General features: G+C 45.5%; 1 long non-coding RNA gene across 2 annotated transcripts in view; it reads left to right on the top strand.

Annotated features, from left to right (window-relative positions):
* LOC106505952 overlaps window positions 1-20,888 on the top strand; it is a 112,930-nt gene extending 92,042 nt beyond the window's left edge. For both annotated transcript variants that reach the window (XR_002338862.1, XR_002338861.1), the window contains 3 exons: window positions 7,746-7,813; window positions 13,619-13,687; window positions 19,887-20,888. This is a non-coding gene — a long non-coding RNA (uncharacterized LOC106505952). The remainder of the gene's footprint in view (window positions 1-7,745; window positions 7,814-13,618; window positions 13,688-19,886) is intronic.

Here is a 24,536-nt window from a genome sequence, read left to right as displayed (position 1 = left end):
CCCACTGTGCCAGACAGGGGATGGAACCTGCATCCTGGCTCTGTGAAGATGCCCCTGATCCCACTGTGTCACCGTGGGAACTCCTCCATATCATCTTGAACTTCCCCCTCACTCTCTTAACTACAGTTTGCACTTTTGTATTTATTTGTGAAATTTTTTTAGGGCCCTCCCCATGGCATATGGAGGTTCCCAGGCTAGGGGTCAAATAGAAGCTGTGGAGCTCACAGCAACACTGGATCCTTAACCCACTGAGCAAGGCCAGGGATTGAACCTGCGTCCTCATGGATACTAGTCAGATTCATTTCCAATGAGCCACAACGGGAACTCCTATTTGTAAAATTTATCCATGCCTATCAGTTTAAGAAGCAGCAGACAACAAGAGGGTGGTGGGCTGCTCAACACTGACGCCAGCACCCAGCACACAGTAGGTGCTGAATAATGGGCCTCTGAGCCCCAAGCTCCCTGAGGAAGCCTCTTGTCGAGGACACAGGCCAGAAGCCATCAGGGAGGCCTCCAGCCTGCAAAGTGCTTAAGACTTTACAGCCTCATAAATCCCGTTGCTGGCAGCATGATTACGATTGAGTCAAAATGCAAGAATCTAATTTCCCAGTGCTCAGCCTACAGGGCCTTGTAAACTCAACCCTCTAAACCAATAGCCATAAACGTTTGCTAGAACACCACGTGGCTTCCCACTTCCCAGCAATGGTTCCTGGGCTAGGAAGAAGCCACATTTGGTGCCTGCTGCCTGTGACTTGAGCATTGAAATTAACAATTGGTAGAGCTATTCTTAAAGGTCTGGCTCCTTGTGGCTGTATCAGTAACGATGACATTCACCCAGCCAGTGAAGCTGGAAGCAGCTTCAAACATCACAAGGTCAAGGAAGGTGGAGGTGGATTTTCAGGCACTTCAGGCTTTCATCCTACATCCATGTCCTTGATCTCGCTTGACCCCCATATTGGGTCTATGAGAAGAGCAAGCAAGAATTGCTAACTTCTTGCTGTGTTCCCACTGTGGTGCAACAGGATCAAAGGTATCTCCACAGCAGGAGGGATGAGGGTTCGATCCCTGGTTGGCACAGTGGGTTAAGGATCTGGCATTGCTGCAGCCATGGCTCAATTTGATCCCTGGGCCAGGAACTTCCATATGCCATGGGGCAGCAAAAAAAGAGAGCGAGAGAGACTTTCTAACTCCATCTAATGGAAAGTGGAGCCCAGAAAGGGAACTTTCCCAACTTATGCAGCTCATCCAAGCCCTAGGACCCAACCACGGGTCTCAAGATCCACTTATGTCATTGCTGTTCATGATGCGAAGGACATTACCATGGCAACCCTGCCTAAACAGCAGCAGGAAGAAGATGGGTTGGGTTTGAAAAAGACCTTCCTGACCAAGAGCATCCTACAGCATGCAGCCACCTTCAGCATCCTCCTTTTCTGCAGAGATGGAAGAAGGGGGTCCTGCACATGCACCCATATGTTCATTGCAGCACTATTCACAATATCCAAGACATGGAAACAATCTAAATGTCCATCGATAGATGAATGGATTAAGAAGATATGGTATATATACACAGTGGAATACTACTCAGCTGTAAACAAGAACAAAATAATGCCATTTGCAGCAACAAGGATGGAACTAGAGACTATCATACAAAGTAAGTAAGTCAGAAAGAGAAAGACAAATACCATATGATATCACTTATATCTTGAATCTAATATATGGCACAGATGAACCTTTCCACAGGAAAGAAAATCATGAATTTGGAGAACAGACTCGTGGTTGCCAAGGGGAAGCAGGAGAGAGTGGGATGGAATGGGAATGTGGGGTTAATAGATGCAAACTATTGCCTTTGGAATGGATAAGCAATGAGATCCTGCTGTATAGCACTGGGACTATGTTTAGTCACTTATTATGGAGCATGATAACATGAGAAAAAAAGAATGTATACATGTATGTGTAACTGGGTCACCTTGCTGTACAGTAGAAAATTGACAGAATACTGTAAGCCAGCTATTATGGAGAAAATAAAAATCATTTTAAAAAAAAAAGAGTCCTGGAGTCCTGACAAGAGTGGAGGATCTCACATGTACAGGAAACCCATTGTCCATGGTGTAGATCAGCACTTCTCATAATCACCCAGGGGCCTCAATTCCATGCAATCCCACTTTAGTAGTCAGAAATTCTGTGTTTCTATCCCTCAAAGGGCGATGCTGATGCTCCTCATCTCTGGACCATATTTGAGTGGTAGGTGGTAGGGGATCTGTGCTGGGATACTGCAAGCTTGGAAGGGTCATTGTTGGGTAGGGACACATCCCCTGGGGAATTGTGTGTGAGCCACTCAGAGACACAGAGATCAGCTGGACACTGGCCACACACCTCTGAGGCTGTGAAGGACTTGGATGTTTTATACTCAGAGGCTTTGGCCAAACGGACCTGTCTCTTCGAGCTTTGGTTTTCTCCTCTATGAAATGCAAGACTTGGATTAAGGAGGTTGAGCTGCAAAGCAACTAAGCTCTGAGATCCTAGAACTCTGGAATGGAATATGCACAGTAGCCTCTGAAGCTCCATCTCTAAGATCCCAGGTCCAGCCCTTGGGCTGGGTATCCATTGTTTAGGTCTATTCAGCACCCATTCCCCAGTCTTCTGGCTTCAGGACCTCAATTTCCTACAGGGAACCTCTGCCTTTCTCACTTGTTTAGATGGAGCTGACGCTGCCCCTAGCTCCAAGGTGAGCCCTTGACAAGTCTGGCCAATCAGAGTGGTTCAGTGGTGGGCATATGACTCAAGCTAAGCCAGTGAAATGCAGCCATGAGACTTTTGCTAGAACATCTGAGGAAATGGCTTTCCCGTTTTATCTGGGTTACTAAACTAGTAAGATAAAGGTCTAGTGCTACTGGCGATCATCTTCACCACTCTGTTGGAGGAGCCTGCCTAAGAGTACAGCAAACCTAGGGGAAAGCAGAAATGAGAGACACAGTCTGTGTCACAATGCTTTCTGGTGGACACCTGGATCAAACCATGCCTGAAGCGAGCCCCTGGATTTTTCAGTCCCTTGTGCCTTGCTTCAACTAAATTGAACTCAGTTTCTAAGCCTTTCAGTCAAAAGAATCCTGATTGACACACTCTGGATTCTATCCCCAAGAAGAAGACAAGGAAACTCCCCTCTTATACTCAGTCATACAGGCAAGGACATCATTAGTTTCAATAAATTCCTGAATGTCAGATCTAGAAGAGTCCCTTCTTTATACAGAGGAAGAAACTGAGATCAAGAGAATGGACTTGACTTTCCAAAGGACACAATACAGTGACCAAACCAGGACTCCTACTGGGTTCAGAGTTCCTTCCTTACCTGCTGGCAGTGAAGGCATCCAGCCTCATCCAACAGTATCCTCAAGGTACACACCAAATCACAGTGACCTCTCACTTCCCAATAGTTCCTGAAATGCCATCCTGAGAAACCCATTTCCCATTGTCTTCTGTCTTCAAGATGCATTTTTTTAATGCATAAACCCAGAGCTTATTTGTAGAGATACAGCTAGAGGAGTTATGAATTATCCCTGGGTATATTTACGGATGGGGAACTGAGGCTAGAAACAGGCCCATGACTGGCCTTTCCACTTCTCCAGAGGAGTTTGCCTACAGCAGGCTGAAAGCAGAGCTGACGCATCTGACATCCAAAGGGAAGTAGGAGGTGGGAAGAGTCCAGATCAAAGGGTGCCAATTTCCCCGGTTTGCCTGAGGCCAGATGGACCAGCTAGAAACACAAGGGCCGCAATCTGACACAGGTCCTAGACCAGACCTCCCAACTCCCTTTACAAGTCTAAAGAACTTGGAGTTCCTGTTGTGGCTCAGCAGGTTAAAAACCCGACATAGTGAGGTCCATGAGAATGTGGGTTCGATCCCTGGCCTCCCTCGGTGGGTTAAGGATCTGGCTTTGCCACAAGCTACAGCATACATTGCAGATGTGGCTCAAATCTGGCATTGCCATGGCTGTAGTATAGGCTGGCAGCTACAGCTCCTGTTCAACCCCTTAGCCCGGGAACTTCCATATGCTGAAGGCATAGACATAAAAAGAAAAAAAAAGTCTGAAGCATTCAGTAAGCCCTAGTAACTCTTTATCCATGGTGAGAAGGGAGGGGCACCTCATATTTTGCAGTGAAGAAATGGGTGTTGACATCTCTTTACATTATTCGAAAAAGTGCCCAGCCAGGAAATAAACCACCACTTTTATTTACAGTGTATTTCCCAGAACTCAGAGAAATGCCATGCTTTTCTGCATAGACCTCAGACCAAAGCATAATTTATCGCAATACATCATACTTTACAGTACATAAAACTCCCCCTACCTTCTGAAAACATACAGGGAATTGCACAACTCTTTACATAAATTATTTAAGAACATTCCAGTTGAACACATCTTTTCGAAAGGATTTCCATTACTGGGAAGAGCTGTTTCTACCAGTGGCAATCTTTGCAGAGGCTGGGGGAACAATTAAAATGGGAAAGAGAAGTAACAAAGCACTCTACGGGAAACAACCCATCTCAGATCAACCCAGGCAGAACATGTTGTTCTAACCACAAAATAAGCCAGCTCCTTATTGAATTCAGTCTTTCAAAGTAGATGATAGAAATAAGAGCAATGTAATCAGCAGCCTAAGGGCAAGGGCCATAACTAGTTTTGTTCACCATTGCACCCCTGCCACAGTGTAGATGCTCATAAATGCGAATTAAAGAAAGGGAATTTGTACAGAATGTAAATGTAGCCATTATCTACTACCACAATACTGCCGTGTAACAAATATCCCCAAACCTCAGTGATTGAAAACCACTACAATTTTTTTTTTTTTTTTTTTTACTGCTCGCAAAGTCTGCAGGTTGGCTACAGGTCTGACCACAGCTGGGCTCACCCACATGTCTGGTGGTCCACTAGCTGTTGGCTCATGGCCTCTATTGGCACAGCTGGGCTCTCTCCATCATGCCTTTCACATACACATGCCTTTTGTGTTCTGGTCTGGATACATTTGCCGGCCAGCCCAGGCACATTCTCATGGTGACTGTGGGGAGTCCATTAGAACAAGTGGAAATGAGCAAGCACTTTCTCCAGCCTTTGCTTGCATTATGCCTGCTAATGTGCCATTGGCCAAAGAAAGTCACACAGCCAAGCCCAGAGCCAGAATAGGAGGAGACAGAAGAGAGTTATAAAATGAACTTCGTACATACAGGGAGAACAGGAGTTCCTGCTGTGGTGCAATGGGATAGGCAGCATCTCTGCAACACCAGGACAGGTTCTTTTTTTTAATTACTCAATAAATTTTATTATGTTTTTAGTTGTACAACAATCATCACAACTCAGTTTTATAGCATTTCCATCCCAAACCCCCAGTGTATCTCCAAACCCCCCAACCTTTCTCATTTGGAAACCATAAGTTTTTCAAAGTCTGTGAGTCAGTATCTGTTGTGCAGAAAAGTTCATTGTGTCCATTTTTTAGATTCCACATGTAAGTGATAGCATATGATGTTGGTGTCTCACCATCTTACTGACTTCACTTAGCATGATAATTTCTGTATCCATCCATGTTGCTGCAAATACTGTTATTTCCTTTTAATGGCTGAGTACTATTCCATTGTGTCTATGTACCACATCTTTATCCACTCCTCTGTCATTGGACATTTAGGTTGTTTCCATGTCTTGGCTATTGTATATAATGCTGTAGTGAACATTGGAGTACATGCATCTTTTCGAGTCATGGTTTTTTCTGGATAGATGCCCAGGAGTGGGATTGCTAGATCAAATGGTAATTCTATTTTTAGTTTTCTGAGGAATCTCTATACTGTTTTCCACAGGACACAGGTTCTATCCCAGCCTGGCACAGTGGGTTAAAGGATCCAGCATTGCTGCAGCCGTGGTATAGGTCTCAGCTGTGAGGCTAAGATCTGATCCCTGACCCAGGAACTCCAAATGCTATGGGGTGGCCAAAAAACAAAAACAAGAACATTAACCAAGACCATTTATGCAACCAGCCCACCACAACAATGATGCCCAGTTCCCACAAGCCCTCCATCTCACCCCAAACCCCACTCCATGTTCAATGATCTTCCCCAATACATTATATTTTTTGATTATTAGAGAAATGCAAATCAAAACTACCTCACACATACTTTTCCTGTATGGAGATTGGGGGTGTGTAAGGCCACACAGTCAGGCTCTTCAATTAGAGTCATATTTATTTAAGCCAGTAATTGTAGATCTTAACATCTTCAGGGACAGGCAGCTACTAATTACTGAGCCAGACCAGGCAAGGAATGGGGTGAACCATAAACCACCCTCCTGTCTCCCTGGGGTGGCATCTCTGCCCACTCAGGCAACAAAGCCCTTACAAGAATGCCGGAGTTCCCTGGTGGCGCATCAGGTTAAGGATCCAGCCTTGTCACTGTTGTGGCTCAGGTTGCTGCAGTGGTGTGGTTTCAATCCCCAGCCCTGGAACTTCTGCAAATGCAGGCCTAAGGCTCCCAGCTCATCTAATTACTTCAAAAGAAGCTGGAATTTGTCATTCTCTTTCTGACTGACTTCACTCAGATGAGAGTCTCTAGTTCCATCCATGTTGCTGCAAATGACATTATTCTTTTTATGGCTGAGTAGTAGTCCATTGTGTATATAGACCACATCTTCCTAATCCAATCATCTGTTGATGGACATTTGGGTTGTTTCCATGTCTTGGCTATTGTGAATAGTGCTGCAATGAACATGCGGGTGCACATGTCTTTTTCAAGGAAAGTTCTGTCCAGATATTTGCCCAAGAATGGGGTTGCTGGGTCATATGGTAGTTCTATGTATAGTTTTCTAAGTACCTCCATATGTTCTCCATAGTGGTTATACCAACTTACATTCCCACCAACAGTGCAGGAGGGTTCCCTTTTTCCACAGCCCCTCCAGCACTTGTTATTTGTGGACTTATTAATGATGGCCATTCTGATGGTGTGAGGTAGTTTTGATTTGCATTTCTCTAATAATCAAAAAAATAATGTATTAGGGAAATTAAAAAAAAAAAGCTGGGACTTAGCATTTTTAAGTGGAATCCCATTTTCAAATTAGCCATTATTTTAAAAAATGTTTCAACATAATCTGGACCACCCAAAAACAGGCCATGAGGCAGATCCGTTTGTTAGGCTGGGTTTACCAGCTCTGATTTCAAACATGGCATTTTGGGGATCTTAAGCCTCCTCTTGAGCGTATTGATTTTGTTTCACCGTGAATGAAAGGTCAGATATTTTCTGAGGAAATGAAGGCAGAAACTGTGTCTGTCTTGTTTCCCGTTTGGTTCGGCATCTCAGAGCAGGGCCTGGGATGTAATACTGGTCAGAAGAGAGAGGAGAGGCGGGGAGGGAGGCTGAAGGGAGGAACATGGGAGCAGGGAGAGAAATTAACATTTGTGCAGCATCTGCTATACATTATGCAAGCATTTTACCTACATATCACAGACTGAACTGTGTCTGCCCCCCACCATGGTACAGGTTTAAGCCCTTACCTGCACCGTGACTGTATTGGAGATGGGGCCTTCAAGGGGGATTAAGTTAAATGAGGTCATTAGGGCCCCATTAGGGTGGGGCCCTAATCCGGTAGGATTGGTGTCCTTATAAGAAAAAGAGACAATACCAGATACCTGTCTCTCTTCCTCCCCTCCTCTCCCTTTCCCTCCCCCTCCTCCCCCTTCCTCCACCCTCCCCCTCTCCCTCCACCCTGTACTTAGGAAAGAGAACTCAGCTAGAAGACGCCATCTAAAAACCAGCCAGAAACCAACTTCCAGCCTTCAGAACTGTGAGAAAATGTATTTCTGTTGTTTAAGCCCCCAGTCTTCTATTTTGTCATGGCAGCCCAGGCAAAGGACTACAATACACAGTCCCATCCAATTTAAACATAGAACTAAGGCATGAAACAGATAAAATAACCCAGAGAAAGGTAAACAGCTTACATTTGTGTCAAATTTACAGTTTACAAAGCTCTGGGGCAGTGAGGGGAGGGAGAAGCCTGGGGCTCAGAGAGGCTGAGAAGCTGGTCTGAGGTCACACAGTGAGAAGACCAAGTCAACCTGGACCTTGAGATGTGGTACCTCCCAGCATCTCCCATCTTTAACCAGGTCTGTACTGGACTACATTGGTGCTCTGCTCAGATCCAGTAAAATCGCCTTCTTATGTTTTCCTTCCCCTTTACCTGCCAGCCTCTGTGTCTCTTCTCTGGAGCCTCGCCCTTGGCTGCTGGAGGCTCCCTCCCGGCACCTGCAGGGGCCAGAACTGCCTGAGAGTTTCTCTTGGGCAGCCCTCACCTGGTGACTGTCAGTGCCTGTGTGGGACAGCCCAGGTCCCTTCCTAGGCAGGGGGTGACTCGCATGCCATGGTGCCCTTGGCATTGGGCGGAGGCTGCCCCCACCGGGCTTTGCCGAAGTTGCACCTTGTTAGGCATCCTCCCTTTGCCCATTGTGCCTCTCTCACTCCCTCGTCTCCAGTCTTGGGGAAAGCCCAGTGCTGGACCAAGTCCCTACACGAGGCTGGTTTTCTGCCCTGGGTGCTGGTACAGTAACCTGAATCCCACCTCTGAGGAGGCCCCCAAGGGGCATCTGCGTAGCTTTGGGAAGCAGTGGAAATGGGAATGTCCCCCAGGCAACAGGAATGAGAGGAAGAGAATGAAACCCTTGGTCTTTGCTGACATTTATTACTTTATTATTTATTATTATTTTATTATTACCTGGTTTATAGACGTTCAGTATACAAAAATGTTTCAACATAGTTTTTTTGTTTTGTTTTGGTTTTGGTGTTTTGGGGTTTTTTGGGGTTTTTTTGTTTGTTTGTTTTTTGTTTTGTTTTGTTTTTTTGCTTTTTTTTAGGACCACACCTGAGGCATGTGGAAGTTCCCAGGCTAGGGGTCGAATCGGAGCTGTAGCTTCAGGCCTACACCATAGCCAGATCTGAGCCGTGTCTGTGACCTACACCACAGCTCACAGCAATGCCGGATCTTTAACCCACTGAGCGAGGCCAGGGATCAAACCCGCATCCTCATGGATACTAATGGGGCTTGTTGCTGGTGAGCCACAACAGGAACTCCTCAACATAGATTTTTTTAAACATCACCCAAAGACAAAATAAGCCGTGAGCATATTGTGGTATCTCCAGGCAGACTGCGAATGTGTGTTTAAACAAAAATTGAGCCACCCTGCCTATAGAGAAAGTGGGGCATAGAAACAGCATTAGGAATGTCTGGCGCTGGAGCCAGACTTCACACTTACTAGCTGTGTGACCTGAGGCAAATGACTTCACTTCTCTGTGCCTCCGTTTTCTCATCTCCAAAATGGGGGTGACAATGTCTACCTGAGAGGGTGGGCTTCAGAAATAAATGAGCCAAGGCACATAAGCACTTAGAACAATCCCTGGTGTAGACAGTCCTGGGTTATTTGCCACCATCATCATCTTCCTCAGAGCTATGGTAACTTGAGATCATTAGGCAGGGGCTTCTGACAGGATCCAGCCTGCAGATGCATCTTAGTTAGTCCAGAGAATGTTTTGCAAATCTATTCAGTTGCCAACGTTTTGAAATCCAGAGACATCACATTCCAAGGCAGCTTTCCAACTTCTGGAAAAGCCAGATGATTGGGCAACACCTGACCCGCAGAGTCTCAGGGTAAAATCAGCTAGAGGTGGGTCACAGCTGCTCCTGGCAGATTGTTTCCCTCACCTGCATGTCACATCCTACAGACACTCATGGCTGTGAGCCCTGCACTGTCAATAAACAGTGAACATGTCCTGTATCGTTTTGACAGAATTTTGGTGATGCCTTAATAGTCTGGCACATGGCTCCCCCATCACTTTATGTCATGGGCTTTTTACTGTTGAACACGAGGGACATTTCAATCTTACATGGATAAACAATGGATAAACAGCAGTGGACATCCTGGGACCTACAGCTTTGGGCACGGAAGGTTGTTGGGAAGGCAGGAGCTGAAACACAACACACACCCACATTTGGAAATTTTTCAGACCAGAATCAACCAAGAGAATGGGTGACGGGAGAAGTAGCTGTGCTGAGAATGGGACTAAGGCATCTCGGATGTCCTCAGGATAATTGTCCATCCTCCCTTCTCCCTTCTAGAATAGCAGCTGGTCTGGAGAAAACCATAATTTGAAAAGATGCAAGATGCATGTGCCCCAGTGTGCATAGCAGCACCATTCACAAAAGCCAAGACATGGAAGCAACTATATGTCCACCAACTGAGGAGTAGATAAAGAAGATGTAGCATAAGTACAATGTAATACTACTCAGCATTTTTAAAAAGCATGAAATAATGCCATTTGCAGTGACATGGACCCAGAAATTATCATACTAAGTGAAATGAGCCATAAAAAGACAAATATATGATATCACTTATACATGGAATCTAAAAAAAGGATGCAAAACTTACAGACAAAACAGAAACTAACTTACGGTTTCCAAAGGGGAAAGTGGTAGGGCTAAATTAGGAGTTTGGGATTAACAGATACACACTACTCTATATAAAATAGATAACTAAGGAGTTCCCATTGTGGCTCAGCAGAAACTAACGCAGCTAGTAAGGACTCAGGTTGATCCTTGGCCTCGCTCAGTGGGTTAAGGATCTGGTGTTGCCATGAGCTGTGGTGTAGGTTGCAGACATGGCTGAGATTGGGCATTGCTGTGACAATGGTGTAGGCCAGCACCTGCAGCTCCAATTCAGCCCCTAGCATGGGAACTTCCACATGCCGCAGGTGCAGCCCGAAGATATAAAAATAAATAAAATAGATAAACAACAAGGACCTACTTATAGCATAGGGAACTATACTCAATACTTTGTAATAACCTATATGGAGGAAAATCTGAAAAAAAAATATGAATAGATATATGATGAATATATATATACTTTATTCATGTGTATATATTTACATATATATGTATGTGTATGTAGCAGTTGGGTTATTTGGTCATCTAGGCACTGTTTAGAGAATGAAAATGCATTGCATGAACCCCAGATCCAAGGTCCTCAGATCAGACACAAGCTGAGGTCTCCCACACCCAAATTCTAGTATTCATCAGACAACCCAAGACAAATTGGATCTCACAGAACTTCCATCTCTCCTTCAGCAGATTGGGGCAAAGGCCAGGTCTCTCACCCAAATGGCAACAAAGCTGTTGGGCTGTTGTGAGAGTTAAATAAAATATCTACAATAGGAGTTCCCATCTTGGCGCAGCGGAAATGAATCCAACTAGGAACCATGAGGTTGCGGGTTAGATCCCTGGTCTCGATCAGTGGGTTAAGGAACCGGCGTTGCCGTGAGCTTCATTGTAGGTCACAGGCATGGCTCGGATCTGGCGTTGCTGTGGCTGTGGTGTAGGCTGGCAGCAACGGCTCCAATTTTACCCCTAGCATGGGAACCTCCATGTGCCGCAGGTGTGGCCCGAAAAAGACAAAAGACAAAAAAAAAAAAAAACTATAATAAATTCCAATAGAATTTTTTAATCAAATCTGTAAATATCTTAGAAGGAAGTCCTAAAGAATATTTTTTGTAAGCATGAAATGAGGGAGGACTTTTTTTTAAATTCAAGTATAGTTGATTTACTATATTATTGGTTTCATATGTACAGATGGTAATTCAGGTTTTTTTGGTTTGGATTTTTTTGGGGGGTGGCCAGTTATATTTCATTATACATTAACAAGATACAGGTATAACTCCCTGTGCTATAGAGTAAATCTTTGTTGCTTACATATTTTATGTATAGTAGTTTATATCTCTTAATATCATACTTCTAATTTGCCCCTCCTCCCCACCATTGATAACCATAATTTTGTTTTTGATGTCTATGAATCTGTTTCTGTTTTATATGTAGATTCATTTGTATTATATTTTGTATTATTTTTTAGATTCCACATACAGGTGACATCAGACAGTATTTGTCCCTCTCTGACTTGTTTCACTAAACATAATATGTTCTAGGTCCATCCATGTTGCTGCAAATGGCAATGTTTCATTTTTTATAGCTGTGTAGTATTCCATTGTGTATATCTACCACATCTTCTTAAGCCAATCATCTATTGATGAGTACTTTGGTTTACTACCATGTCTCAGTTATTGCAAAGAGTACTTCTATGAACATTGGGGTGCATGTATCTTTTCAAGCTAGAGTTTTCATTTTTTCCAGATATTTACTCAGGAATGGAATTGCTAGATTATATGGTAACTCTGTTTTCAGTTTTTTAAGGAACCTCCATACTGTTCTCCATGGTGGTTGCCCCAGTCTCCATTTCTGCTAACAATGCACCAGGGTTTCCTTTCCTCCACAACTTCTCCAGAATTTATTATTTGTTGACTTTTTCATGATGGCCATTCTGACTGGTGTGAAGTGGTGCCTCATTGTTGGTTTTTATTTGCTTTTCTCTGATAACTAGCCATGTTGAGCATCTTTTCATGTGCCTGATAGCCATCTGTCTGGCTTCTTTGGAGGTGCTGCTTGTTGGAGAGGGAGCACAGGGATGCAACGTGTGTGAAAATAGTAAAGGGATCCAGGCATGTGAGTGGGGCACTGGTTATGATTGGTGCAGAGGCATTAGGAAATGTGCAGAAGTGTTTGGGGGTTGGCAGTGATCAGAGGGGATACTGGCAGATGATGCCTGAGGACCAAGGATGCTAAACACTGTACAATACCCCACCCAGTCCTAGTGAAAAATCGTCTGGGATTTCCCTGGTGATCTAGTGTTTAGGACTCAGCGCTCTCACCACTATGGCCCTGGTTTTGGTCCCTGTTCTGGAAACGGAGATCCCACACCAAGCCACTGCATGCTACTGCCAAAAAAAAAAAAAAAAAAAAAAAAAAAGGTCCCATTCCAAATGTCAAAAGCACCTCCATGGATGAACATTTATCTATTTCCAATCCCTTATTTGACAGATGAAGAAATTGAGGCCCCAAGAGGGAAAATGCCTTGCTCAAGGCAACACAGCAAAAAAAGACACAAAGCTAGGGGCCAGAATGCTGCTCTCTTCACAGCAGCCCTTGAGTCTTAATTCCTCCTGAAAAAGAGCACATTCCAAGCCCCAAATGCAAAAATCCCTTCTGGAATTCTAGAAGGGGCCACCAATTCCTGTCTTCCCAGGTGAAGCAAGGAGAAATCAAGCTTTAAGGCATTAGAGGCTGAGCCCCAAAGCAGATGTGCAAACACAGATAAGGGAGACAGAGTTTTCACCAGACAAATTCGCGCCCTGCTCAGTTTAGACATTAAAATGAACTAACTTAATTTCATGCCATATGCAAATCCTTACCAGCTGTCGGCTCTGTAATCACAGGAGACTTAATGTAATAACTAAACAAGAACCAAAACACAGCAAATACGGGCTCTGGGCAAGTCCATTGACAGCGGGTTTTATGTTCCTGGAAACGAAGCAAGTGCAGGGCATTTATGGTGGACATCTGGAAGCAGCTATGTGCCCAAACGCCTGCCATCTCCCTCACAAAAATGCCTGCAATGATAATAAATAATGGCTAAGGACTGATCTGGCTGTTATGTACCCCGAGCCCTCATGGACCATGAACATCTCCACTGAGATGTCCATTCTTCCCCATTGTCAGGGTTCAGCACAATCCAGCCATCTGGACCAGGTACCCAGAAGGAGCCAAAAGATGTCTCAGAATCAATGGGTAAGAGACAGGAAGATGGCTGCTGGGTGGAGGGTGGGGGAGCAGGTGGTCTTCCTACTTGAGGACCCCCGTTCCTCTGACTGCCCAAGCTAGTAATCATAATAGCCAACATTTATCAGATGCTCACTGTGGGCCAGGAGCCAAGCACACCTTCTATGCATTATATCAATCTTTCCCAAAGCTTAGAGGATGATTCAAGGTCATTTGTTCATTTATTCATTCAACAAACTTTTTTTTTTTTTTTTGTCCTTTTGTCCTCTTAAGGCCGCACCCACGGCATATGGAGGTTCCCAGGCTAGGAGTCTAATCAGAGCTGTAGCTGCCAGCCTACCACAGCCACAGCAACGCCAGATCTGAGCTGACTCTGTGACCTACACCACAGCTCATGGCAATGCCAGTGGGTTAACACTGAGCAGGGCCACCTTAACCTGCAACTTCATGGTTCCTAGTCGGATTCGTTTCTGCTGTGCCATGACAGGAACTCCTCAACAAACATTTATTAAGCACCTTCTATATGCCAGGCCCTGTGCTGGAGCTGTATCAGCAAAGAAAATACACAAAATTTCCTGGCCTTGTTTAAAAAGCTTAATTTCTAGGAGTTCCCTGGTGGCTCAGCAGGTTAAGGATCTGGCATCATCACTGATATGGTTCTGGTTATTATGGTGCCAGTTCAGTCCCTGGTCCAGGTTTCCATACACAGTGGGTGTGGCCAAAAAAGAAAAAAGGAAGCTTAATTTCTTTTTTTTTTTTTTTTTTGTCTTTTTGTCTCTTTAGGGCCACATTCACAGCATATGGAGGTTCCCAGGCTAAGGGTCAAATCAGAGCTGTAGCCACAGGCTCTATGCCAGAGCCACAGGAATGCCAGATCTGAGCAGCATCTGCTACCTACATCCCAGCTCACGGCAACACCAGATCCTTAACCCACTGAACAAGGGCAGGGATGGAACCCACGTCTTCATGATGTTAGTCGGGTTCATTAACTGCTGAGCCACAATGGAATGCCAGGACATTTAATTTCTAGCGGAACAAACACTTTTTAAGTACGGTTACAATGTGTGTTAGGTAAAAATACTTGGCACCCATGGTGTCACCAACATTGTTGCCTTAGGATGAAGCTCTATGTTTAAAAGTTGATTTAAATGAAAATGTTAAGTAAATAATAAGACAGGTGATTCACAACTGGGCTAAAAGCATGATGGGATGTCTTTCCCCATAGCATCCTGACATAGGTATTATTGTTAGACCCTCTTTACAGCTAGAGAAACTGAGACTCGACTGGGTGAAGTCATTTGCCTGAGGTCACACAGCTGGGACCCATGGAGCCAGATTTGAACCCAGGTCAGTCTTCAGAGCCACTGTTTTAACTACCAGACTGAGCTGAGGTAAAGGTGGCCCGTGTCACTCAGCTGCCCACCACCAGCTACCAGAAATCACTTTGCACATGACTTATATGCCCTGTACAAAAATCCTGCCAAGAAGTTATGCAGTTTCCCCTTGCCCACATTTTAGGTGGAGGATGATTTAGAGCAGACTGTTTCACATCCTTCCTTAAGTGTGGGTGTCAGGCCTCCTCCTCAGGGGACCCATTCACTCAACAACAGGACCCAGAGGCCCATGGAAACAGCCAGGTTCCTGCTCCAGGGAACCCCCCTGCTAACCTACAGCCACTTCCCCATCCCCCACAGCCCCAGGTCTCAAGGCACTGTCTGGGACGGGCGTGTAAGCCTGCCAGCACCCCAGCCAGGAAAGCAACACACAACCTGTTTTTCCCCAAGCCCAGGCCAGCCAGCTACCCAGAGAAACATTAACATCTCCCATGTCTTACCTGCTCACAACTCATCTGCTCCTCTGATAATGCAACCACTGGGATCATTCCCATTTCACAGATGAGAAAAGGGAGGCAGGGAGAGCTAAGTAACTTGCTCAAGGTCACACAGCTGCTCCGTCGCAGAGTGGGGTTTCCCGCTTCAGGCAGCCTGGTTCCAGAGCCCGAGCTCTAAACCCAGGCTCAGCAAACTTACCCTATAAAGGGCCCAATAGTAAATAACTTAGCTTTGGGGGGGTCCTGTGGTCTCTGCTGCAACTACTCAGCTCTTGCAGACTAAAGGAGCCATAGACAAGACATAAGCAAATGGGCATGGCTGTGTGCCAATAAAACTTTATTTACAAAAACAGGTGTCTACAAGCCACAGTCTGCCAACCCCTACTTTAAATCACTGCAGAGCACTGCCTCTTGACATTTTCTTTTTTTTTTTTTTTTTTTTTTTTTTGTCTTTTTAAGTCTGCACCTGTGGCATATGGACATTCCCAGGCTAGGGGTTGAATCAGAGCTACAGCTGCCAGACTGTGCCACAGCCACAGCATCTGTGACCTACACCACAGCTCGTGGCAATGCCAGACCCTCAACCCACTGAGCAGGGCTAGGGTTCGAACAGGCATTCTCATGGACACTGGTCAGGTCCTTTACAGCCAAGCCACAGCAAGAGCTCCCTCATCATTTATTTTCTTTTTTTTTTTTCCTCGTCATTTCTAAAGCACACACCTTGAGTCAGCTACCAGGGTTTGCGCATTGAAAAAGCAAATGAACAATAAATTAGCCTTGAAGTCAGGATTGTGGGGCCCTGAGAAATCATATGAACTCCTAGCTCTGTTTCCTCTGCTATAAAATGCATGCGTGGTACATACAGACTGAAAGCATTCACACGTGCACATACCATCCGGGGTTCTGATGACTGTCCAGGCACACAGAGGGGATTTCTAAGACCATCCCTGTACAAACACTGTTAACTTATCATTACTATTATTGAGGCTTCCGCATACTCCAGATCCACAGAAATATTGTCCATCCTCATGAAAAGTCTCTGTCTGTGATTTCTGAGGTTGCTTCTCTCCCTTCCCACCTCATCGGAAGCTGTTTGCCCTTTGTCCCTGTTCCAGTTGAGCCACCAACCCCCTTCCTGCTGCAAACCATAAAGGCCAACCTAGGATATGTCATGCTCCATTCCCCAAGTAACTAAACCCAGCCCTATAAAGTGAAAGGTGGAACAACTCTTCTATAGATGATGTGGCAACCCTGTGGACAACCCCAGCCAGAAACCACTCATCTCTTCTTGCCCAGAAGTTTATTTCTTTCTTTCTCTCTTTCTCTCTTGCTTGCTTGCTTGCTTTTTAGGGCCACACCCACAGCATATAGAAGTTCCTAGGCTAGGGGTCAAATTGGAGCTGCAGCCTCAGCCACAGCAACGCTGGATCAATGAGTTAATTGAAATCTCATAGCACTTCTCCTGCACACATCAGATTTGACTGTCTTTTGGAGTACTTCAAATGTAATGAGAATTTAAAGACATTTGCAAAGCAGAACACGGAACCTTCCCAGATTTTTATAATTTCCCCCATCTTTTATAGCTGTACCCCTCCACCACTAATTCTCTATGAACTTCTGTGTAGGAACCTGATTTTCTTAGGGTTTTCCAAAAATACTAAGTTTTCACAGAAACAGCTTTCTTTTTCCCTTCATATTTTATCCCACCTACTATTTACCTAAAATACATAATTCTGGTAGCAAGTACAACAGGTCTGGGGGGCAAATAGCTAATTTTGGTAAGCATCCAGCTCAACCAATGGCATGTGCTGTCTAATTGGTTTCTGGTGTTGACTGTGCAATGGTTCAGTCTAATTACAAGAAAACATCAGGCCAATATAAATTGAACAAAATTGGAGTCCCCTTCATGGCCCAGCATGAATAAATCTGACAAGCATCCATGAGGACGTGGGTCGATCCCTGGCCCCGCTCAGTGGGTTAAGGACCTGGTGATGCCATGAGCTGTGGTGTAGGTCGCAGACGCTGCTCGGATCTGGCATTGCCATGGTGTAGGCCAGCAGCTACAGCTCCAATTCTGCCCCTAGCCTGGGAACCTCCATATGCCTCGGGTGTGGCCCAAAAAGGCCAAAAAAAAAAAAAAAAAAATTCTACCAACTCTCAGGCCAGTACTTGTCAAAAGTGTCCAGATCATAAAAGAGGAGGAGAGACTCCAGAACTACTATCTACAGGAAGACATGGAAGAAATACAGCAATTGCATGTGTGGCTGGTTCTGAACTGTATTTTTTTAATTATAAAAGACTTAATTGGGACAATGAGTAAAATGTAGTGGGTCTGAGGATGAAATGGTGATAACATATCAGCGTCCATCTCCTGATTTTTGATCCGTTGTCTTAGGCATCTTAGGAGAGTTATGGGCTTCACCCCACCCCCACCCCCACCCCCACCCCATGCTCAGAGTGTCCCCCTGAATAACCAATCAGGGAGGAGCAAAGGGTGTGCCCGGAGCATCCATGTCATCTCAAGAAATGTCTTCTGAGCATCTGTGATGTGTGGGATGAGGTCAGGTACAAATAAAGTCCACGAGAGAGTTTGGGGACTACAAGCCAGCCAGCCAGAGGACAGCTGCACAGAGTTCTTTCACCTGGGACGTCCTTTCCCACGTCCCTGCTCCATACAGCAAAGTCTTGCTACCCGAGAGCATCTTAGCTCCTGCCTTGGGGAGCTTGCCTGGACCCCAGCTCAGGGCACCCCCTTGTGGCCAGGACTCCCTGCCTCCTTCCTGAGCATCAATTCCTCTTGTACCAAACTGTCCACTGTCTACTGTCTCCCCTTCAGACCATGAGCTCATAAGAACAGCCCTTGTCTGTAGCCACTAGGACAGTGCTCACACAGAGCACAGACTCCCAAATAGTTCTACAACATTCTTTTTCTTTTTTAGGGTTGCACCTGTAGCATGGATGTTCCCAGGCTAGGGGTCAAATTGGAGCTGCCGCTGCTGGCCTATGTACTCCACAGCCACACTAGATCCAAGCTGTGTCTGCAACCTACACCACAGCTCACAGCGACGCCAGATCCTTAACCCACTCAGCAGGGCCAGGGATTGAACCTGCATCCTCATAGATCCTAGTTGTGTTCATTAACCACTGAGCCACAAAGGGAACTCCCTAGCGCATATTCATATTGTCTGTAACAATGAGATTGTCTTCACACACGTGATGCTCCTAGAATGGTACCTAGGATCTGGGAGGCATTTGCTGGGTGTGATCATAGATCTCCCTTCACAAGAGGGAGTTCTAGGAATCACATCAGCTCATCCAGACTTGACATCTGCCCAGCCATGCTCAAAGGGACCACTTTCCCCACCCCAATCTCAGAGCTGCCTAGAAGTCTCTTAAAGGAACACAAAGGGCCGGGGTTGGTGGCCTTGGAAGAATCTGCTCCCATCCATCCATCTTCAGCCCAGGGAGGGGGCGTGGCTAATTTGGCAGCTGCCCCTGCAGACAATGAAAGGTTCTTAAAGACAACGGAGACGCCTTTGTCAGAGAAACCATGGGGAACTTTGAAGCGGCAAAGAATAAAAAATGATGAAAGAAGCCAGTCACAAAAGACCATGTAATGAATGATTCCTTTTCTAGGAAATGTCCAGAAGAGAGAAAGTGTATAGACAGAAAATAGATTACCAGGGCCTGAGGGAGGATGGTGGGGGAGAAGTGAGGGTGACTGCTAAAATGGATGGGCTTTCTTTTTGGGGTGCAATTGAGAACATGGTTCTACAACTCTAAACATACTAAGAAACATGGATTTGCAAACTTTAAATAGGTGAACTGGAGTTCTCATTGTGGCTCAGAGGTAACAAACCTGGCTAGTATCCATGAGGACACAGGTTCTATCCCTGGCCCTGCTCAGTGGGATAAGGATCCGGCATTGCCATGAGCTGTGGTATAGGTCGAATCTGGCATTGCTCAGATCTGGCATTGCTATTGCTGTTGCTGTGGCGTAGGCTGGCAGCTGCAGCTCTGATTCAACCCCTAGCCTGGGGAAAAAAAATAAAGGCTGAATTGTGTGCTATGCGAATTACATCTTAATAAAGCTTTTTTTTTTTTTTTCACGTTGCCTTGGCTCTAAAATTATTCCTCCAATTCCTCTAAGAACCCCAGAGCCTCCACCATCTCCCTGATCAGGGCTGCATTCATTTCACAATCATTTTTAAAGAGCATTTTCCTTAACACCTGAAAAAGACTTTTTGATGTCCCTCCAAACCCACCTAGGAATTCTTATCTGTTTAAAAGAGAGAGCTGTGTATTAAAAAGCTTGGCTTTCTTGGCCAGTCAGTCACCCATGTTAATTTCCATGCCTTCACGTTACTATGGCAACAGGAAGCTTTCCCCAAGAGCTTTTTGGGGTGCATCCAAAGGGACAGCGATCTGGATCCAGGTGGCCTGCAGCCTCCCACCCAGCATCCCCCCAGCTCCGACTGCCTCGCCGACAGACGCTGCAGGAAGGGCAGCCTGGAATCCGGTGAACTGGGAAATCTGAGGATGCAGCCTGTGGCAACTTGGTCCACACTCCATGCTGGCCTGGTGGCCACCCTGATTCACCATCAGCGTGCAGGAAGAAGAGAGAAGGTTAGTCACATCTTTTAGAGGCTGTGATCTAAAGCAGCATCTTGAGTACCTGAGCCGTTCTCCACATCAACATGACCATATTTTTAGCTTCTCCGGTGACACAGCCGGAAAGGTTTCATTAAACAGCTGGGGGAAAGGCAGTTGGTAACTAGGAGTCCGCTGTTCTCACACGTAAATCTCACACCTGAAGAAGCGCCCTGCCTAGGGCCCCCGGGGGACCTTCTTCCAGGCTGCGGGGCAGAGCTCTTGGGACTGACGAGGGACAGGTGAAGTGGGTATAGGGTGGGTAGCCTCCAAGAGGTGCCCACTGATCTTTGCCTCTGGGTGAACCTTAGGTAGTCCCCTCCCACATTGTACCAGGTTTGTCTGCGTCGGGACCCATCCAGGTGGGCAGAAGTGACAGTGCATGACTTCCAAAACTGAGCCATAAAAAGTACCATGCTCTCCAATCACCTTGGAAGGGGGTGGCTGCCATATTGTGAGGACACTCTAGCAGCCTGTGGAGCAACATCCATGGAGAGGAGCTGAAGCCCCTGGCCACCAGCCAGCACCAACTTCCCAGCCCTGTGAGTGAGCCACCTCGGAAGTATATTCTCAGCCCAGTCAAGGCATCAGTTGCCTGCAGCCCAGGGCCAACCCTGTGACTGCAATCTCAAGAGACACCCTGAGTCAGAACTACCCAGCTAAGCTGTTCCCAGATTCTTGACACTCACAAACTATGTAAAAAATAATAAATATTCATTTTGGTATCAAGCTGCTAAGCTTGGGGGATTATTTGTTACACAGCAATGCATAATTGATACAGAATGGATCCAGATGCCCAAGGATAGCCAGATATTGCCCTGAGAAGAAAAGTTGGCTTTTTATGATTTTTTTTCCCCTCACTCCTTTCCCAAAGTGCTTTTACATAAGAAAGGGATGGGTTGATGGATAAGGAGTCTAGATACTTGGATTTGTGTCCTGGCTCCGTCATTCCCCTCTATTAGCCTTACTTTCCCACCCGTAAAGGAGAGGAGTTAAAAGTGTACCTGTCAGCTCTGAAATCATAGGGTCTCATAGTGGTTAAAACCACAAGTTCTGAGTCAGGAGGACTGGTTGTGAACCACGGTTGTTGTGTGACCCCAGGCTAATTCCCTAACTTCTCGGAGCCTCAGTTTCACCCTCTATAAAGTAGGTTTAATGCTATCTACTTCATGGCATCATTACAAAAAATCCAATAAAATAATACATATAAACTGCTACACAGTAAGTGCTTAATTAATGGTAGTCACCACTACCAATAATGAGATAGTACAACAGCTACAATTATTTCCACTTATAGTTAAGATACAGAGAGTTCAGTTGCTTCTGGTGGGCGTGGAACTGACAGACTTGAGAGAACTTTGGGGGGGGGTTCCAGTAATATTCTAATATATCTCATAAGAAGTTTGCATCACAGATTTCCCATTGTGGCTCAATGGTTAATGAACCCAACTAGGATCCATGAGGATGTGGGTTCAATTCCTGGCCTTGCTCGGTGGGTTAAATATCCAGTGTTGCCATGAGCTCTGGTGTATGTCACAGGCATGGCCCAGATCCCCAGTTCTGTGGCTATGGTGTAGGCCTGCAGCTGCCATTCCAATTTGACCCCTAGCCTGGGAACTTCCATATGCCACAGTGCAGCCCTAAAAAAAGGCAAAAAAAAAAAAAAAGCATCACATAAAAAGCATATATATTTGTCAATGGTAGACCTAAATTTGTACATTTTATTGGTTTTTTTTGTTTGTTTGGCTGCACCCATGGCGTGCAGAATTTCCCAGGCCGGGGATGGAACCTGCTGCCATGACAATGCCAGATCCTTAACCCCCTGTGCCACAGGAGAACCCTGGGTTTTTTTGTTTTGTTTTGTTGTTTTTTTTTTTTTTTTTTTTTGTCTTTTTAGGGCTTCACCCTCAGCATATGGGGGTTCCCAGGCTAGGGGTCTAATCACAGCTGTAGTTGTCGGTTTACACCACAGCCACAGCAACTCAGGATCTGAACCGCATCTGCAACCTACTCACAGCTCATGGCAACGCTAGATCCTTAATCCCCTGATTGAGGCCGGGGATCGAACCCGCAACCTCATGGTTACTAGTTGGGTTCATTAACCACCGAGCCACGACAGGAACTGTTGTATTTTGTAAATTAAACATATATTAAACTCTAGATAATAATAAAAATGCTGAAGTATTAGGGGGGGGGAGCTACAGCGAGTATTGAGGACTTCATTGATCTGGAACAGACCACGGTAGGGATAGGAGTTTGAGAAACTGCCCTAGAGAAACTTTCACACATGTGCCCCCAAAATCATACAAAAATTTCACTGCAGTGCTGTTTGTAGTAGGGGGCGCTTGGAAGAATCCCAGTGCTCTTCACCAGGGGAAGGCAAAGGGTATGTATTATTTAGGAACATGTACCGTATGAGTAAGAGCAAGAGGCCATGCATGAGTATAATAAGCTTTGAATTCAAGATGCTGGTTGCCCCTGGAAGGGGAAGCGGGCCGTGATGGGGAGGAGATGCTATGGGGCTTTGCAGGGTGCTTTGTTAATAGGAAACAGTATTTCTTAAACTGGGTGGCAAGCGCAGGTACTCATTGCATTATTGATGCCTACTGGATGTCTGAAATATTTAATTTAAAAATAGATGTGGGAGTTCTCACCATGGTGCAGTGGGTTAAGAATCCAACTGCAGTGGCTCGGGTTGCAGTTTCGGCTCAGATTCAATCCCTGGCCCAGGAATTTCCATATGCCCCAGTGCAGCCATAAAAAAAATAAATAAAAAATAGATGTGCATAGCGTGTTCCTGGTGGCTTAGCGGTTTAGGATTTGGCATTGTCACTGCTGTGGTGTAGGTTTGATTCCCTGGCCCAGGAACTTCCACATACCAGGGATTCAGACAAAAAAAGAAAAAAACTAGATGTGCAGAGAAAAATATTTAGCGTAATTGTGCATGGATATTTTTTTCTTCTTGTTGTTTATTTATGCCTTCTCTTACATCTGTAACAATCCCATCTTGCTTCGAAGAAATAAAGTCATTGGCTACTTAACAAGAAAAAATGTTGTTTTTCTTTTTTTTTTGAAAGTAAGATATATGGCTTCTCCAAATAACTGGCTGAGAACAACGATTATTTGCATGTCTGAGATCCATTCGATGATGAAAACAATTTGACACCATATGACACGAGAAACATCCTGAATCCAGAACAGGAGTCGTCAGCCCAGGGGCACCTAAACGGGGCCACCAAACTGCTGTTCCTCGGGAGGCTTCAAAAACTGGGCCTGACCCCACTGAGTGTACATAACAAGGATAAGTTAGCAGTCAGGGCGAGGGCTCCTGGGGCCTCTTGGGTAGCATTAGGTTAGAAAGAGGAGGAGTTCCCATCGAGGTGCAGTGGTTAACGAATCCGACTAGGAACCATGAGGTTGCGGATTCCGTCCCTGTCCTTGCTCAGTGGGTTAACGATCCGGCGTTGCCGTGAGCTGTGGTGTAGGTCGCAGACACGGCTCGGATCCCAAGTTGCTGTGGCTCTGGCGTAGGCCGGCGGCTACAGCTCCGATTTGACCCCTAGCCTGGGAACCTCCATATACCAAGGGAGCAGCCCAAGAAATGGCAAAAAGACAAAAAGGAGAAAAAAAATCCAGACGTAGAAATAAGAGGAACCTGTGAGTGAGGGGAGAGAGAACAGTCTGGATGTACCTTCTTTTAAATGAATGGAGTCATTCTGAAGCCACCTCCACTGTAGCCTCAAGTTGGGGGGTTTTGTGTTTCCTAAGCAATAGAATTCGACTCTGCCAGTAGGAAGCGCTTGACTGCTGTTTCTTAAAGATGCATAAGGGTTTTTTGTTTTGTTTTGTTTTGCATAATGAACACATTTCCCAGGCAGCCGCTTTCCAGGTTCTTTGTCAGGTGTCAAGGTAAGCTTTTAGAAAACTCCTCCGTGGACCGCAGGGAGGCAATTTCCACCCAATACAGAATGCTTAAGATGGAGAAATCTCACTTTTCAATATCGCTTAGGGAACCATATTTTGTGCGTGCAGCACAGCTGAATGCAGACAAAATAGAGAAAGAAAATTGAGTGGAATCTCCTGACAGGGATTGAAGGGAGTGATGACAAGTGAAGTACTGCCCCCTGGTGTCCACAGATAGTAACACAACCATAAGCTGCATCGGGCTTGTGTGGCCTCTTCCTGTGTTCCCTATTACCATCTCTGGCACATTTGAAGAGCCCACACCAGGGACTGCAATCTGGTAGCCCTCCATAAACCAGTGGGCAGACATGCCAACTCTTTGAAAAGTAAAGACGTTTTGCTTAAAAATCTAGGCCTGACATTTCTTTGGAAAAACTGAAAAATCTGTCAACTTTTGGGCTGCACCCCAGCATA

Source organism: Sus scrofa, chromosome 14, assembly GCF_000003025.6.
Source record: "Sus scrofa isolate TJ Tabasco breed Duroc chromosome 14, Sscrofa11.1, whole genome shotgun sequence".
NCBI lineage: Eukaryota > Metazoa > Chordata > Mammalia > Artiodactyla > Suidae > Sus > Sus scrofa.
This window is presented reverse-complemented; position numbering and strand designations above follow the sequence as displayed.